Raw genomic sequence first — 12,354 nt, 5'->3', positions numbered from 1 at the left:
TATACTACCGGTAGATTTATGAGGAGGTAGATGGCAGCTTCTACCTGGCTTTGTAATGATTCAATTGTTGATTAATGAAAGTTTCTGTTAATCAAAAAAATTTACATGTTTTTAAGGATATTTTTATGAACCCATGACATGCAAGTATTTTCATTATCACAACTATATTTTTTTTCACATGTAAGCTTTATAAACTTAATTTTTCATGAATCAAGGATACTTTCAGATATAGCATCAACCAGTTTATATGATTATCATGATTTAGATACTTTCAGATAAAGCGTCTCTCAGATTATGTTATGAATCATGATTTAGATACTTTCAGATAAAGCGTCTCTCAGATTATGTTATGAATCATGATTTTATGGAGCTACTCTTATAATTATCAAACTTCTCATGAATGACTCAATATTACTAGATTCTTACTATTTTCTCTGATTAGGCATGTGTTCCAGTGGAGTATTATATACCACCAAGATAGACTAGGGTCGATTACCCAAATTCCAGAACTATGCGACACTGCAGGATTGTCCTATTGAACATTAACTTAGTGGATTCTTATTAGCTCATGAATCATGTCTTTATGCATTGGCAAGCATATTAGTCCCTTTTGGTGTGGGCAATACACCATACTCTATGTTATAGCTTACATGGTTACATATCGGTTATTGGTATCTCCCATATATGTATGATTTTCAGAATATTACATGACCTTGTACTATGTTTTTGGAATTAGATCATCGGTTTCATGTTATGTTTACTTGGTCATTGCATTATCATGTTTTTAGACTTATCATATTATTATGTCATATTTATACACTTCCCCATACTCAGTACATTTCAAGTACTGACCGCATATTGTTTTGCCTGTATTATTTTATAATATAGTTTCTGATGCATCTTACTAGATGCGTGGTTAGTATGGTCGTATCAGTATTTCACTACTTTGGCGAGTCCTCATGGTTCGGAGACACACCACTTATGATCTTTTATGATTTAGTTCAAACTTTACTTTAGTTTTCAAATAGTTTGGAGTTAGCTAGGCACATTCCCTAACAACTCATTATAGATAGAGGGTTTCAAAAAGTCAGTTTAGAATTCCTTTTATGTCATTGTATTTAGATTTCTCTCTTATTCTATGCTAGTCATTTGAGACTTTATTCCATTTTTCATATTATTACAGCTATTTATATTATCATAGTGTCATGCTATTCCATGAGGTTAGCTTGGGAGAATTTGTGTATCTAAGCATCGTATCGTAACTAGAGGATAGTCTGTAGTCATGACAAACTTGGTATAAGATCATCAAGTTTAAATGTCTTAGGGTGTTTGAAAATCACATTCAGTAGAGTCTTGTTCATAGGTATGAAGCGCGCCACTTCAATGAATAGCAGGCTATGAAACGTGTCGTGTTAAGTACATTTTTGTTCATAGGTATGAAGCATGCCACTTTTATGAATACCAAGCTACGAAATATTTAAGAAATACTTCACTTCTTACATGCTCTTAGTCGGGCTCCTTCTAACTCTTGCTCTAAATGTTTTCAAAATCATGCATCCAAGAAGAGCTTCCGTTGAAAGGAATCAAGATGTTGAACAAGAAGCACTTCTAGCTTTGGTTAATCCTTTGGACAAACAAGTCACTCATGTCAAATTTAGGATTGCTCTCCAAGTGTTAGCCCAGGCTATGATTGCTCAGGCCAACCATAAGGTTATTTACAGTAAATCCAAATATGGGTACGACGACAACTAGAGTGGAGTCTTCACTCGGATGAACCCTCTAGAATTTCATGGTTCTAAGGTGGATGAGGATCTATAAGAGTTTATTGAGGGTATTCAAAAGATTTTTGAGATCATTGGTGTCACTTTGAGTAAGAGTGCATACTTGATCGCCTATCAATTGAAAGGCATTGCTCAGATTTGGTTCAAGAAATGGAAGGAGAAAAGGACTATTGATGTGGGTCCATTAGATTGGGACAAATTCAAAGGATCTTTTCTAGATAGATTCTTCCCTCTCGAAATGAGAGAGGCAAAGGCGTAAGAGTTCATTAACTTGAGGTATGGCACCATTAGTGTGAAATAATATGCAAAATTCACTAACTCTCTAAGCATACTCCGGCTATGGTGGCCGACTGTTGGGCCCATATAAGTATGTTTTTCATTGGTGTTTAGAAGATGGTGGTGAAAGAATGTAGAACAACTATGTTGATCAAGGAAATGAACCTCTCTAGGTTAAAGATTCATGCTCAACAGATTGAGGAAGAGAAGCTTAAGGAGAGTGCTAGGAAAACTAAGAGGGCTTAGACCGATAATGGTTACTACTCTCATCAGAGATCCAGTGGTGGTGGTTTTTTATGGTTTTTTCAGAAGTATTTAGATCCATCTCCATCTTCGACTAGTGCTCTGATGCCTAAGTATAACAAGGATAGGGTGCCAAACCCTAAGCTACAAAGTAATGCTTATAATGGACCTTCTTTCCCTGTACATTAGAAGTATGGGAAGAGACATTTGAGAGAGTGTTTTACTGGTACTGGTAGTTGGTTTGGATGTGGAAAGACTGGTCATAGTTTGATGTAAGGCCCCGAAAGTTAGAAAGTCAAAATGGAAAGAAAAGTTGTAAAAAAGGTTACTGGCACCAGTTGCGATGTGATGACCTATGGGTCATAGGAAGTCATACGAATCATAGGAAAGTCTCTTAGGAAGGGAACTGAAGATTGAGAAAAAATGACCAAGTGTGAGATCCACCTACGAGTTGAACCAACTGACCATATAAGGTCCTACAGTCTGTAGGAAGGAATCATAGAAAGGGGTTCTAAGGTTTGGAAATTTCACTAAGTGTGGGAGCAATTGACGAAAGGGTCCTATGGATCCTAGAAAGTTCTATGATCCATAGGACGACCCATATAATAGAGTCAGAAACAAAGTTTTCAAGTTGTGCAGGATAAGGGGGGGTCTATGACCCATAACTATTTCTACGACTCGTAGACACAAGTCGTAAATTCAATGTGTTATTCCAGTAGCTACTATTTGCTGCATAAGTTCTACGATCAGGTCCTACAACCCATAGGAAGGTGATCATAGGACTTAAGGGTAATTTTAGTTTTTGGGGCATGGGTTTCTACTAGGGGCGCTTGAGGAGCCATAGAAAGACCTACGGACCTCAGGTCCCATTCGTAGGCCACTCTGAAAATTTTAAGTCAGAGGTATTTTAGACTTTTCAAATGACCTGCATTGATACCAAGTTTGTAATGCCCCTAACTAGGGAAGGTGAAACAGGAACTCAATACATTATTAGACTGAGCTAGTGTAAGGCCCCGGAAGTTGGATAGTCGGAAAACGAGGAATAAAAGGAAAACTCCCAAAAAAAATCAGATTTTGGCACAAGGTGATGACCACAAAGGCCATCATGGGTCGTAGTCAGCACTACGGTTCGTGGTGAGCCATCGTTGTGGTAATGCTGAAACACATTCCTATAGGGAAGGAACCACGGACTATGGTGAGCACAAGCCATAGTTCACTCCATGGTGACCTCTCCCTTAAGGCCCTAAAAAAAATTCCAAAGGCAGGGACCACACTTGACCACCACAATTTGTGTAGCTCTTCACAGACCATGGTGGGTTCCGTAGTGGTCTCTCCTGCAGGTCTTACACCACGCACCAAGTTCACGGACTATGATGACCTCCACGAACTGAGAAGGTCTCTACGGAGGAGGTACCAAAACAATCCCTGCACACCCATGAATGTAGGTCCAAGGCATATACCACTAAAGACCACCACAAATCGTGGTGCACTTCACACGCTATGGTGAGTCTCGTGGTGGGCAGCATTTTTAATATTCTTTTCAAAATTTTGGAGTCCTACTTCACGGAGGGGACCATGGACCATAGTGCCCTTCACAGTCCATGGTGATAGCCCATTATAGGTTTTGAACTCAGTTTTAATGAGGGTTATTTTAGTCTTTTCTCTATGCCTCATTAATGTATCTGGACATTTTTGGGACTGGATATTATGTAATTGTCCTAAATACTCCTACGTTTATTCTTTTCCCTCATTAACTATCAACCAACTTTAAGACTTCTCTCTCAAGGTTCCTTCAATAGTCTATCTTTTTCATCAAGGTTTTTATCTAAGGTTTCTTCAAGAACAAGTGTCATTTCTCAATTACAAGTTCAAATTCATTTAAGGTATGTGAGGATTGATCCTTGGGTTCCTTTCACCCATGGAGTCCCAAGATTTTTTCAAAAGATCTATTGAATTTCAAATACCATGAGGTTTGGCTCAAGACATTAAGATTCCTATTTGGAAGTGGGAAGCCTTGAATATGGACTTTGTTACACATTTGCCTCGTACTCTTAGGCAACATGATTCCATTTGGGTAATTATTGATTGAATAACTAAGTCGGCTAATTTTCTCCCAGTTAAGACTTCATATTCAGCCGAGGACTATGCTACATTGTATATTCGAGAGTTGGTTAAGTTTCATGGTATTTCATTGTCTATTATTTTGGATCGAGGTACTCAGCTTACATCTCAATGTTAGATATATTTTCAAAAGGGTCTTGGTACCCAAGTAAAGCTTAGTACAACTTTCACCCACAAATAGATGGTTAGACTGAGCATACCTTTTATACATTAGAGGATATGTTGAGATCATGCATGATTGATTTTAAAGGAAATTGGGATGATCATTTGTCATTAATAGAGTTTGCTTATAATAACAGTTATCACTCTAGCATTAAGATGGCTCCATTTGAAGCTTTGTATAATAGGCAGTGTAGATCCCTTATTGGTTGGTTTAAGTTAGGTGAAGTTGCTTTGATAGAACCTGAGTTAGTATTTGAGGCTATGGAGAAGGTTAGACTCAGTAGATAAAGATTGAAAATGACCCAAAGCCGACAAAAGTCTTATTCGAATATGAGAAGAATGGAACTTTAATTAGAGGTTAGTTATTTGGTTTACTCGCATTTTGGGAAAGAAGGGAAGCTAAGTCCTCACTATTTTGGCCCATATCAGATTTTGAGGTGGATTGGTAAGGTGGCTTATGAGTTGGATTTGCCTTCAAATTTAGCATCGGTGAATTCGATGTTCCATGTATCTTTGGTGATCCTAGATCCATTGTGCCATTAGATAGAAATAAATTTAAAGAGAGTCTCTCAAATAAAGAGGTTCCGATTGAGATCTTGGACTAACAAGTTATAAAGTTGAGAAATAAAGAAATAGCTTCAGTTAAAGTGTTATGGTGGAACCAAGAGGTTGAGGGTGCTATATGGGAAGCTAAAGATGATATGATGTCCTGATATCCTCATCTCTTTCCTTCCGTGCCTAGTTAAGGTATTTAGTTCCTTCATGATCCAACCAGCCCAAATTATGTGTTTGAGTTGTTCTCATGGTTGCATATGCATTCATGTTCATGAAATGAGTTTTAAAGTCATTTTTTAGAGTGAGACTAAAGATTTCATGTTTTATGGATTATCAAGATGTTTTGCATTTATGTAGGGCTATTATATTCCTTTTCTATTCTGTTCATGGTAGTTTGAGTCCTATTCGAGGATGAATGTTCCAAATGGGGAATATTGTAAGACCCCAAAAGTTGGAAAAAAGGAAAACGAGGAACAAAAAGTGAAATCCCAAAAAAAATTAGATTTTGGCACTAGGTGATGACCATGAAGGCCATCAAAGGCCGTATTCAGCACCACGGCTCATGGTGAGCCATCGTGGTGGTAGTGCTGAAATATATTCCTATAGGGAAGGGGCCATGGCAAAGAATTACGGGCAGTGGTGAGCACCACGAGCCATGGTTCCCTCTATCGTGACCTCTCCCCTAAGGCCCTCAGAAAATTTCATAAGGCAAGGACCGTGCTTGACCACCATAGGTTGTGTAGCCCTTCACAGACTGTGGTAGGTTACCAGGTGGTCGCTCCTAAAGACTCCCTGCAGAAACTGCACCATGCCCCAAGTTCACAGACTATGATAACCTCCACGGACCATGAAAGTCTCCATGGAGGAGGTCTTGAAACAATCCCTGCACAACCAGGAATAATGGTCCAAGGCATATACCATGGATCGTGGTTCCCTTCTTGGGTTGTGTTGGGTCTAGTGGTAGGTAGCCTTCCCAATATTCTTTTCAAAATTTCTAAGTCCTTCTTCAAAGAGGAGACCACGGACCGTAGTGCCCTTCACAGTACATAGTGATAGCCGATTATGGGTTCCAAATTCAGTTTTAATGAGGGTTATTTTAGTCTTTTCCCTATACCTCATTAATGTATTTGGACATTTTTGGGACTAGATTCATTATGTAATTGTCCTAAATGCTCCTAAGTCTATTATTTTCCCTCATTAACTTCCAACCAACTTTATGACTTCTCTCTCAAGGTTCCTTCAAGAGTCTGTCTTCTTCATCAAGATTTTTGGCTAGGGTTTCTTCAAGAACAAGTCTCCTTTCTCAATTACAAGTTCAAATTCATTCAAGGTTTGTGGGGATTGATCTATGGGTTTCGTTTACCCATGGAGTCCCAAGGTTTCTTCAAAAAATCTTTTGAATTTCAATTAATTTCTAACCCTAGTTTTTGATGAAGTGCATTGGGCTGCTTAAATTATATTTTTAATTGTTACCAATGATAATTATAATCATTATTCTGCATTAATTGCATGATTTTAAGTTGAATTATGTATGCACATACATGGAGCTACTTTCAATTATGATTATGAGGTTCAATGATAATTTACATGAGTTTTGATTATGAGTTCAATGATTTTCAAAAGAAAAGCTTTTATAAATAAAGTTGAGATTGATGATTGAATGACGAAAGTTATTATGATGATCAATTATGATCCAAGAAATTTATTGTGGTGTGATAAGGACAATTCTCACACAATTACGTTAAGTTGGTGATAAGGACAATTCTCACCAAATTTATGGATTCTTATGAATCTTTAAATTTAATGAGTTACTCTTATGATTATTTTCATGATTAAGTTAATGAATTCCGTTGGGACATTAACTAAGCACCGAGAGGACTTATAGGTGAGGTTCAGTCCGATAACGTAGTTAGTTACCCAAGGAAATCCTAGTATTAATATAAAGTCTCAAACTACGTTGCCCCCGTGGGTTGCCTTCATGGCTTATATAGTGGATCCACATATAGCTCATAAAATTAAAATTGTTCTCACGGATTCTATGTTATAACTTGTATGGTCAAAAATATCAGTTAAAGGACTTATCCCACACAGTTTTTAGTTGATCTATGAGTTCTTATGATGAGTACAAGATTTGATGCACTGACCAATGAGATGAATGTTTTAAATATTTTCATGATGTTATACATGTTTTAAATATATTGGTCTTGCATCCCATGATCCATATTGATTATGTCCAATGTTTATTGTTCATACATATCTCACATACTTAGTACCTTCTATGTACTAACACATATTTTGCCTACATTTATGTTCATTCTATTCGTGGCTAGAGTTGACTTAGCATTCTCCAGTTGTCATTGGTGAGTCCTCATTTATCGAGAACGGGACTTTCTTTTATATTGATCATTTTGACTTTTCTCTTATGATTCGGGTGATCTAGGAGCTTGTTATAGATTTAGAGTTTTGTTTAGACGTTGCAGGTGATTTAGCCCATATTGGACATTGATTGAGTATTATTCTTTCTTTAGACTTCCATTGTTGAGTTATTTATTCTGCTTTATTTTATTATATTTAATTGCCTTATGTATGTTAAGTATGTTAAGATGGCTTGGTTGGAATCCTTTGGATTTTCAATAGCCATGTTATGGCTAGGCCCTAGGTCCGGTTGTGACAGCTAGCCACTAAAACATAAGGGAAAAGGAATAAAAAGGGCCAACCAGGCAATTAGAACCAACTGTTGAAACAAGATGACTGGACCGACAAGGTCACAACAATATCAATGACATAATAAAAGGGTCATTAAGGCCAAATTAACTAAAAAAGAACCAGAAAGATGAAAAGGTTGCAACTGAAATCATATATAATAAGCCAACAAGGTTATAAATAAGAAAAACCTAATCAAGTATGTCCAAAAGTCTCTATAGATAGTAAAACTCCACTAATCGGGAAAAGTCTCCAAAAATACCAATAATTATATACAAAACTCAAATATGCAAAACCTACAAACAACCAACAGCTCCGGAAAGAATGGAGCTTACCAATCCTCAACTGAGAAAGCACCTAGTGTAAAGGTCAATTAGGACCTTTGTCTGAACCTACAGCACAACATGCAGCGTCCCAAGCAATGGGATGTCAATACGAATGGAAATGTGTTAGTTTCCTTAATTGGTCTAGTTAGTGAATCCACATATATGACATGATGATGATTATGATATGGACTCTACCTTTCCAAGTAGCCTCTCTCTTCTCGTTATGAGAGTTACATCGGATTCTATGTTATAGCTCACATGGTCTTAAATGTCGGTTAAGGTTAATATCCCACAAAGTAATTATGTTTTCTCATAATCTCTCGATTTGATGTTTTATGATACATTGACCTTTTTAAATATTTTCATAATTTACTTCACACTTTTGAATATATTTGGTCATGCATCACATAATCATATTTATTATGTTCCCTTATTTATGTTTATGCATACCTCTCACATACTTAGTGTATTCCATATATTAACGCATACTCTTGCCTACATTGTTTCATAATTTAGGATCCGATTCCCATTCTCCCACAAATCGCTAGCACCAGATTATCTACTCGGATTGTGCTTGCTTGCTGAGTCCTCATGTTTCAAGGGCATAACTTCTATGTTTTGTTTGATGTTCAATACTTTATATTCATGGTTTGGGTGAGCTAGGGCTTGTCCTATGCCCCCATCTATTTAGTAGAGGCATGTTCGGACTAGAAGTATGTTTAAGTTCATTTTTTACTATCATGCTCGAATTTTCCTTTTATTGAGATTTCACCTTTTAAGACTTATCTTTTACAAATATGATTTCATTTGATAAATTCTTATTTACCTTATGTATGTTATTCTAAGAGGCTTGTTTAGGGTCTTTCGGAATTCTAAGCTTGTATCACGGCTAGGGCCTAGCTTTGGTCATGACAAACTTGATATCAGAGAACAAGGTTCAAGTGCCCTAGGGTGTCTGACATGCTGTGTCAAGTAGAGTTTTATTTATGGGTATGAAGCATGCCATATTTATGAGTAGGAGGCTATAAGGTGTTTAGGAAACTTCACCTCTTTTATCATTCTTAGGTCATGTGATAGGGTTGAACTCCCTAAGTTTCCTTTTAATGCTTGTTCTTTGTGATTATAGAATCATGCCTCCCCAAAGAGCATATGTATGAAGAAATACCAATGCTAATGTTGATAAGGAGCAACAAGATCCCAAAATTCTAAATAATCCTCTAGCCGAACAAGTTTCACATCCCGAGTTTCGAGCGACATTCCAAGTGCTTGCCCAAGATATAGTGGCACAAGAAAATCATAAAGTAGTTGCTCTCATAAACCTAAGTGTGGGTATACTGGCTAGTAAAGTTTGTGACGTTACTCATATGAACCCTCTGGATTTCCATGGTTCAAAGGAGGACGAGGATCCACCAGAGTTCATTAAGGATATTTGTGAGATTATGGACATCATAGGAATTAGTCTAGTAGAGAAGGCAAACTTGGCTACATATCAACTTAAGGGAGTTACTTAGATTTGGTATGAACAATGGAAGGGTGTAAGCTAGAGATGAGGATCCCATTGATTAGGAAGAGTTCAAGGGTGCTTTTCTTGATCGTTTCATTCCATTAGAGTTGTGGGAAGCTAATGTCCAAGAGTTCATCAACTTAAGGTGAGAATATGCACTAAATTTCACTTAATTGTCAAAATATGCTCCTTCATGGTTGCCCACTCTAGAGCTTGCATGAGCAAGTTTGTCTCCAGTGTAACAAACTTAGTGGTCAAAGAATGTAGAAATTCCGGTTTATCAAGGAAATGGACATATCAAGGCTAATAACACATGTCGAGCAAATAGAGAAGGAAAAGAAAAAGGAAAGAGATAGGGAGTCCAAGTGGGCTCGGACCAATGGTGATGATTATTCTCATGGGAAGTCCGGTAATAGTGGCCGTTCACAGTTTTTCCCAAAGTTCTCCTATCAAGATTCATCGAACACTTTATCTACAAAATTCAACAAAGATAGGCTATATATCCCTAAACCTCAAGGAGGAACTTCTAACGGTCAAACTATCCCCTCATGCAAGAAAGGTGGGAAAATCCATAGAGGAGAGTGCTTGGCGGGTTCGAGTGCATGCTTTGGGTGTGTTAAAATGGGTAACCAAATGAAATATTATCCTTCAGTTGCTACTAGAGGTTGAGGTGGTCGTCCGTAGACTCAGACTACTATTTTTTGTCATCCGACTTAGCATCGCACTAATTCAGGTTCTAGTAGTAGTCAATGTAAGAACAGAATTTATGCTTTACAGACTCATCAGTATGAGTCTTTGAGTTTGATGCTTATGCATTGTTGGATCATGGTGCTACTCTATCATTTGTTACTCCTTATATTGCCATAAAATTTGATGTTAGTCCCGAGATCTTGTAGGAGCCTTTTTTGGTCTATATTTCTATTGGAGATTTAATTTTGTCCAGAAGAGTATATAGAAATTGTTTGTCATGATTTTCTATAAAATCACCTCAATTGATCTTGTAGAACTTGATATGAATAATTTCGATGTTATTCTTGGTATGGATTGGCTCCATACATGTTATGATTTTATTTATTGTAGGAACCATGTAGTTAAGTTTTAGTTTCTTAATGAGCCAGTCTTAGAATAGAAAGATAGTAATTCAGTGTTTAAGGGTCAACTCATCTCGTGCCTAAAATCTCAAAAAATAATTTTTAAAAGGTTGAATTCATCATCTTGTATGGGTTAAGAATACAAATTCTGAAGCTCCTAAGTCAATTTTAGTTGTTAATAAGTTTTTGAATGTGTTTCCCGATGATCTTCTAGGTATCCTTCCCGAAAGGGAGATAGACTTTGGTATAAATCTTCTTTCTCATACCAAGTCTATCTCTATCCCTCCTTACAGAATAGTTTCGACAGAACTCAAAGAGTTAAAAGATCAGTTGAAAGATTTGTTGGATAAGGGTTTAATCAGACTGAGTATTTCTCCATGGGATTCTCCATTTTCTTTGATAGAAAAAAATGTTGGTTTCGCATTTGTATTGATTATCGAGATTTGAACAAAGTCACAATTAAGAATAAATATCTCATTCAAAAGATTGATGACTTATTCAATCAACTTCAAGAAGCTAATTATTTCTTAAAGATCAATCTTTGATCGGGTTATCATCAACTCCAAGTGAGGAAATGTGACATTTCGTAGACAGCTTTTAGAACTCAGTATGGTCACTTTAAATTTTTGGTTATGTCTTTTGGACTAACAAATGCTTTTGTAGCTTTTATGGATTTGATGAACAGGGTGTTCAAGCAATAGTTGGATATGTTCATCATTGTGTTCATCGATGATATTTTGATCTATTCTAAAATCGAGGATGAACATGCCTATCATTTGAGGATTGTCTTACAAATTCTCAAGGATCATCAGTTATTTGCTAAGTTTAGCAAGTGTAAGTTTTGGTTGAGGTCAGTTTCTTTTCTTGGCCATATTATTTCTGATAAAGGTATTATGGTTGATTCCAAAAAGATCAAGGCGGTAAATAATTGGCCTACACATTTATCTCTTTCTCATAGTCAAGGTTTCTTTGGCCTAGCCGATTATTATAGATGAGTTATGGAAGAATTCTCCACCATTGCATTTCCCTTGATTACATTGACTCTTAAGAAGTTGAAATTTCAAAGGTCTGAGGCATGTGAGAAAAGTTTTCAAGAGTTGAAAGAGAGACTTACTTCCGCTTCAGTGCGGACCTTACTGGAAGGGTACGATCATTTCTTTGTATATTTTGATGCTTCAAGGGTTGGTCTTAGGTGTTCTTCGATGCAAATGGTAAGGTGATATCCTAGGCTTCTAGGTAACTTATGTTGCATGAAAAGAACTATCTGAATCATAATTTGGAGTTAGCGGCAGTTGTGTTTGCTTTGAAGATTTGGACACAGTACATTTATGGCATCCATGTTGATTTATTCACTGACCAAAAGAGTTTGCAATATGTGTTCAACCAAAAGCGTTTGAACCTTCTAACAAAGAAGATAGATTGAGTTGTTGAAGGATTATGATATAAGTGTGTTGTACCATTCAGTAAAACCAAATATGATTGTCGATGCTCTTAGTAGGCTATCCATGAATAGTGTTTCCCATATTAAAGATGAAAAAAAAAAGTTAGTTCATGGTTGTCATGCCTCGAAAGGGTACCCTAGGCGTGGCTGG

The 12,354-nt window shown here is 36.8% G+C and overlaps 1 pseudogene; it reads left to right on the top strand.

The window, feature by feature from the left end:
- Nucleotides 1-1,551: 1,551 nt before the first annotated feature.
- The window catches only part of LOC129892881 (uncharacterized), a 32,002-nt pseudogene continuing 21,199 nt past the window's right edge, over nt 1,552-12,354 (top strand).

Source organism: Solanum dulcamara, chromosome 6 (genome assembly GCF_947179165.1).
Source record: "Solanum dulcamara chromosome 6, daSolDulc1.2, whole genome shotgun sequence".
In the NCBI taxonomy this organism is placed as follows: Eukaryota; Viridiplantae; Streptophyta; class Magnoliopsida; order Solanales; family Solanaceae; genus Solanum; species Solanum dulcamara.
Note: the sequence above shows the minus strand (reverse complement) of the source record. Positions and strands in the feature narration are given on the sequence as shown.